Here is a 7,894-nt window from a genome sequence, read left to right on the forward strand (position 1 = left end):
GGGGGGGGGGGGGCACCCCCCTAAATCCTCTGCCTACCCCTACATGTTTGAGAACTTGGTTTTTGGTTAACTGCCTTCAGCGCTTACAGCGCTTTGATTTTGTTTGGGAAGAAAATGATGGAAAAATAATGTTATATGTAAAAGATGAAAAAGGTAATGATATTGCATTAACGTATTACCAAAAAGAAAAAAGAAAATTTTATAAATTTAGCACTCTTAAAAGTTATTACGGTGTTAATTTTGTTAGGGATGTTTTAGGTGTAGATGATTTTAAAATATCTGATAGAATAATAGAAGGTAGAGTAGGGTTTCAGAGAATGTTAAATGAACTCGATAATATAGAAATTCCATTACAAGAAATATCTACACAACAAGAAGGACAAGAATTATTAGAAATAGCAAGTAATGAAGAAACACATGTGAAAGAAATAGAAACTTCATTTATTGAACAAGGAACATCTTTCATAAATGAAGAAACACAAACATATATGACAAAAAGAGAGATGGATGGTATAATCAGTGCAATGACATCAGTAAAAGAAGAGATTGCAAATGAATTAACAAAACTGAATGAAACAAATAAAGACTTAGCAAAAGAAAATGCCAAATTAGAACAAGCTAAAGAAGACAATGATGAATTTCAAATAGATAGAACAAGTAGTCGAATAAGAGAGTTGGAATCTGAGAGAAGTGCAAGACTAGAAGTAATTAATATTAATAAAGAGAAACTACGTAGTCAAGTGAACAGATTTAAACAAACAATACATAAAATGTTAAACGAAGACAAAACATTAGGTGAAAGAATAAGAACATTATTCAGAGAACAAGGAATAACAATAGTTAGTGTTTTAACTGCTTTTGGAATGATTATTGGTGTTATTGTTGAGGCATTTACTGGTTCTCCTTCTCCTTCTCCTTCTCCTCCATCAAAAGGTGGTGGTGTACAAGATTGGATGAAAAAACAATTAAAAAATCTTGGAAAGTTATTATCTTTTCTTGCAGGAAAATTAGCAGCTGCATTACCAGGTATTATAGGTTCCATTGTTTCTTGGTTATTGTCTGCAACAAAAGACGTAGTAAATTGGTTTGCAAACAACTTATGGGCATTGCTTATTTTAGTTGTTAGTTTATTGTTTACTGCTGCTAGAGATTATTTGAAAAAATAAAGTGTTGTAAATCCTATTACAATACTTACAAATATTATTGCTTGTTTATTATCTTCATGATCTTCATGTTCAATTTTTTTTATTGGATCTATTTTTGGTTCTTTAGGCTTTTCAGGTTTTATAGGTTCTTGTGGTTTTACAGGTTCTTTTGGTTTAAAATCAACATGATCAAAATTTTTATTATTTAAATCATCATTAAACCCAAGTGTTTGATTTTCTGTTGCAATTATAATTTTATTATTATAACCAACAATAGTTCCAATTTGTAAAACCATATCACTGGGAGACATATATAAACCAAGTCCATAAGCATAATCAACTTTACTTCTTGCGTATTTTAAAACATTTTGATAATTTGATATCTGAGTGGGTAAATCAATAGGACTATTAATAACATCTTGTACATTTGCTAAGAATTGTTTTTGTGCATCAAATCCTGTTCCTACTTTTAAAATTTCTGTTTTTGTTTGAGATTGTGCACCTAATAAAGACCATACGTAAATTTTAATACTTTCATTAATACGTTCAATACCTGCTCGTGTAAAACCTTCTGATTTATCTAAAATAAATGTTGTCCAAGCCATACTTATATCTTTTTCATGATAAATTGTATCACGAATATTAATGGACCATCCTTTTTATGATTTTGTCTATATTCACCACTTGGTTTATAATACATTTCAAAACTTCCTAATCCTTGACATGATGATTCTAGTTTTTGTCTCCAATTTGTATCTATTGAAACATTAAATTCTTTACATAATTTTTGATATACAGCTTTGTCATATGAGTTCTTATAATAACAGAAAGAAGAATCTGTTGGTAAAGGTGATTTAAGTTCTTTTAAAATTCTTGCAATACAATAATAAAAATGAAACATATAAAAAGATTTTGTAAGATTTGAAGTATGTAACAAATGATCATTATAAGAAATCCCACATCCTGTACTTGCACACCATACTGCAAAGTTTAATTGACATTGCCACCAATCAAATGAAGAATGAATCCATGTATTCCATGGTTCGTTAGTGTGTATTGATGGGTTTTGATAGTTTTGAAATAAATCAGGAAAAGATGTTTTAAAGTTCTCTTTTTGATTTACAAATATCGTTTGATTTACAAGATTTGTTTTTAATTGATGATCTTTTTCAGAATATTTAATACCTGGATTATATGAAACATTAGGATTATATTTAAATTCTTTTGTTATCATTTTTTTATATTAAAAATGTTTCATACTATTTCAAATATTGATAATACAATAAACTTAGAACAATACATAAATAACAGAAATGGAAATAAACGTATTGGTTTGAAATTTATAAGATACAGTATATGTTGGTATAATGTTTATCATGGGTTTATAAAGAAAACCGGAGAGACACAGCAAAGGATTATGAATGGTTATTATAGTTTTCAACAAATAGTGGATGAATTTCAAAAAGAAAATATTGTATTATCCGTAAATGAAGCAAATGGTATCGCTTCATTAAACACTACTACTGAGTTAAGGATAAGTAAGGGTTTGGGAAATATGTTAGGATTTAATAATAAACGTAAATTCGAACCTAATGAATTACATTATGGAAACAAATTTGTGGATTTTGCTATCCATAAATCATTATATATCCATTTGGAACAAGTTAGCACTTCTCATAATTATCTTGATGGTAAGCCAAGTAAATTATTGGCTGTTATTCCAGTTGAAAATAAAGAGTTTGGTGAAGTTATAACAGCGAGATTTGAGCATCCGGAATATAAGTGTTAAGTAAATGATGTTATAACAGAATTGAAATTAGAAATAAGAGATGAAAATAATAACAAGATAATTAATCATTTACCAATTAATTGTGTTTTAGAAGTTATATAATTTATTTAATAAAATGAGCATACTTGGTGTCAAAAAAAAAAACGTAGAAAAAGAAATATTAAATATGAAGAGTGAGCTTCAAACAATGGATACTAAGGATAAAAATTTACATCGGAGTGTCGCTGCCCTAACCATCAGAGTTTTAAATGTTGAAAATATAGTTAGTAATATTGAAAATAAACCAGACAGAAAAATAATAAGTATATATGCTGGAATTGATGGTCCAATACATGGAAATAAAAAATTTAATTTTGGTGATGGTGGTGGTTATTATGTAATGAACTTTCCAGGACAAATATTGGGTATTAGTTTAGTAAGTTTAAGAACAAACACAGATATTATAGCCATTAAGATGATTGTTAATGATAAGTCAACTAGTTACAAAATAAGTTTGGATAATGGTGTCACACACGGTTTTAATAACTTTTATACACCTTTTGAAGTTAAGGCTGGAGATTTAATAAGTTTTATTAGTATGACTAATAATTATACATGTATCAATACTCTAGTATCAGTGGTAATTGAATTATTTTTATAACAAATTTAATCCTTAAAAATGTTGGCATACGGAAACAAATTAAATCCTTACAGAAAAATAAGAGAACCTCGTGGTGTGAAAGGTATTCGTCAAAGTGTATCAATAACAAATAATCCTTCAACTATTGATCAAAATCAACAGCTATTAGTAAGATTCCCCAATCTAAGCAATAATGATGTTATTGTTCCTGGAACAACCAGATTAGCATTTGAAATAGAACTCACATCTACAGACGACAATGCAACTATATATCAAAACATAGGAAGAGCAATAGTTAAAAAAACAACAATTCGTATAAGTGGAAATGAAATTATGTCAATTGATGATAGTGATATTTATCATTGTTATGTTGATTTATGGAAATCTACATCTGAACGTTTAAATATGGCATACCAAGGTATTGGTGAAACAAACATGTTAAAACACAGAGTTGGCGCGGATGATAAAGCATCAGACATAGGCGATGAAGCAATTGCAACTGCATATGGTGTAAGATTTTGTATCCCACTTGATTTTGAACTATTAGAAACTCATATGCCTTTTTATCAAGCAGGTCTTGGTGATAGACTTGAATATGAACTTACATTTAATAATTATAGCAATGTTATTAAATCAACAGATACATCTGCAAGTTATACAATCAAAAACATTTGTTTAGAATTTGATATGGTTACTGATGCAGAATTAGCAAGACAGATAAGACAACAAGTTGATGGTAAGATGGTTATTTTGTACGATAGAATACTAAGACATAGAAAAATAACCAAAAACAAATCTGATACATTGTGGAATATTAATTTAAATGTTCCAGCTAGAAGTATGAAAGGAATTCTAATGTTGTTCGAAGATCCTGAAAGAACAAGTACCGAAACTTATTATAATCCTAACATAACAAAAGTAGAAATGACAATAGAAGGTGTTCCAAATCAACTATACAGTCAAGGAATGAAAGCATATCAACAATGGGATGAAATAAATAAATTCTTTGCTTTAAATTCAAAAAGAAATAAAACAACAGAAGAAGTTTTAAAGGATTTAAATTTATCCTATACAACATTAGAAAAATATCTTACAACTAATTATGCATTATGGTTAGATTTACGTTCAACAGATGACAACTCATTACACGGTTCAGGTAGAAGAATTGAAAATGCTTCTGAAGGTATTACTATCCAAATAACTAAAACAGCAGGAGCAAATAAATTAATAAATGTTTATCTGTTTGTTATACAAGATGCACAAATTAATTTTGAAGATGGAAGATTTAAAGAAGTTAATTACTAGTAAGCGAGCGAAGCGAACGGTTCCCCTTAAAAAATGGAAACAAACGAGCGGAGCGAGATACACTCCGATTCCCTTTATGAATTACCAAAATATCCCCATTGTGCTATTATATGTGGACAAACAGGATGTGGAAAAACAGAGTTTGTTCTTGATTTATTAGAAGGAGAATATAGTGGAGTTTTCAAATATATAATTATTCTTTGTCCAACCATCCAATGGAACAAAGCATACAAAAATCGTGAATGGATTGATGATGTTAGAAAACCAAAAACAAAAAATTTAATAATTGTTAATCCTATTGTTGAAGTGAGAGAAGCGAACGGTTCCCTTTATGAAGAAGAGAAGCTACAAGAACTACTAAGAGTGCTCTTTAAAAAATATGCTGGTCATCCAACATTATATATCATTGATGACTGCAGTGCAACAAAAGAACTAACAAAGAAAAAAGATATGCTGTCCGAGCTTGCATTTTCAGGAAGACATGCGGAACAATCAGTGTGGGTCATTTCACAGAGATACAACTCTGTTTTAAAAGATTTAAGAGAACAAACAAAATGGTTATGCATGTTCTACACAAAAGATAGAGATAGTTTTGATAATTGCCTAAGAGAAAATGATGTTATTCCTACTTTGGAAGAAAGACAAAGAATAAAGGAAGAACTTAAAAAAAAAGAAACATCGTAAATTAATATTAAAGACAGATCAACCTACTGATTATTGGTTACTTAATTGATTGTTTTAGCAATTCTCAAGTAATGCTTAAGTAATGCTTAAGTAATGCTTAAGTAATTTAACCAAAATAAGCAATAAAAAAAGCAATGCTGTTGGAAATACTAACAATTGCAACAAACACTGCAGTCTTATCATTGGTTGGATATGTTGTATTTAATTTTTTTAAAGTTAAAAATAAATTATATCCGTTTTTTGAAACGTATAAAATGAATGCTGAAGAATTATTAAGCGAGCAAATTGTGGAAAACATAAATATTGATGATGAAGCGAGCGAAGTGAACGGTTCCCTTCAAGAAAAAAACGCGAAAGATTATCAGCTGATGTTGCTGGTGGGAGTAGTAAACAATATCTGGGTAAAGAATTACAACTGTCAGATATTGATAAAATGACAACAGAACAAATAAATAAACTATACTGTAAATATGAAGCAAGATTGGGAGCTAGTATGACCAAGACATTAGGAAACTCTTTTATAAATTTATATGTCATGGTTGTATCAAAGTATTTCAAAGTTGTTAATCCACCAATTTTGATACAAGACTTAGAAGAAGATCCTTTTATCAATAATGCTTTAACTAATACATGTTGTGAACTGTACTATAGATATGGAATGTATCTTGCTCCTTTTACTGCAATATTAACAACAGCAAGACATATCGAACCACTCGCTTCGCTCGATTTCCAAAAAAAAGATGAAAATAATGACATAAAAAATGATGAATGAAACTCCTGAACAAATAGAAAACAAAGAAGAAAAAAAAGAAGTATTTAAAAAACCCAAACCAAAAGACCAAAAAAGAGTAGCTGCTGGTAAGAAAGGTGCAGAAGTAAGAATAAGAAATGCAGAATTGAGAAAAAAAGAAGTGGAAAAATTAAAAAAAGAAAATTCAAAAATCAAACAAATAACAAAAGATTCTGATACAGAAACAGATTATGAATCAAACGAACATATTCCTTCGGTTGAGAAACACTCCAGTTCCCTAGTTGATTATAAATTTGTACTTTTTTCTATAAGTATTGTTGGATTGGGATTGTTTTTTTACAACCAAAGTAAGAAACCAGAAAGAATGATTAAAGAAATAACAAAACCAGAAAAACAAAAGAAAGAAATTGATCCTTTTGAATTTAATTAAATTTAGTACATTAAAATGACAACTCAAAAAGACGGAAAACAAATAGCAAATATGTTATATCATGCTGGAGTGGAAACATTGTTAACAGTTGGATATGCAGAAATAGGTAAAAAGGTATTAAGGAGGCCAGCACCAAAAGTGGATTTTAATATTAATGATGTTGTAATGTTATCCATTGATATATTACTTGCGATGGCAACAAAAGATATGTTGATTAAGCAAGGTATTATACCTGCTGATATTATGAAGTAATTTTTGTTTTTATAAAATGGCAAGTGCTTTAACAATGATGCGTGGTGGGGCAATAACAAATGCTTTTGCATTTTCAGGGAGTAATTATTTATTTTCACATATGGGTAGTAATGCAAATGAAGAGAAAATAAGACATGATAAAGCTATAGAAAAATTAGAAAAAGCACAAGCAGAATGGAATAAAAAAAGAATACAAAGATTAGATTTTATAAATGAACAATTACAAAAGGAACATCATGCGGTTCAGACTTTTGATGATGTTGACCAGGCAATGAAACTATACTATCGTGTCACGAATAAAAAATTAACTTCTTTATCACCTAAACCTACATTAAGTGATTTTTATACTCCATCAGAAGACCAGAAAAATAGAGAGATTGCATTTGTTGTTGGTGGTATGGCATTAACTGGTTTTATTGTTTGGGTAATAAAATAAATTAAAATCCAAAAGGTTGAGTATCTATTCCATTATCTAAAATATATCTTTTGTCGTCGAATGGAGTCATACTTATTTTATTTACTTCATTAACAAACATTTTGTGTTTGCTAGAGTTCATTGTACACATTTTATTCATTTTGGTTTTATTATTGAACAAACAATCTTTATAATCATCAAATTTAATATCTTTATTTATTGTAGTTTTTCCAATTCCTTTTAATTTTTTTTCTTCACTTAAATCTGTTAATGTAAAAGAATATGCTTTACTTTTAAAAAAAACTATTTCATTCATAATTTTCCCATTAAGTTCATCTTTAAATTTACCAATTACTTTTTTATTTTTTTCTGAATATAAAGGGTGATCTTTTGGATAACCAGACGTATCTAGTTCATCTATTATTTCTTCCATGTCTTTATAAATATCTTTGGTTTTTACACTCAAAATCATACTATCAGTATCACTTGCAACTAATTCATTCT

This window comes from Mytilus edulis, chromosome 12 (assembly GCF_963676685.1).
Source record: "Mytilus edulis chromosome 12, xbMytEdul2.2, whole genome shotgun sequence".
Lineage (NCBI taxonomy): Eukaryota > Metazoa > Mollusca > Bivalvia > Mytilida > Mytilidae > Mytilus > Mytilus edulis.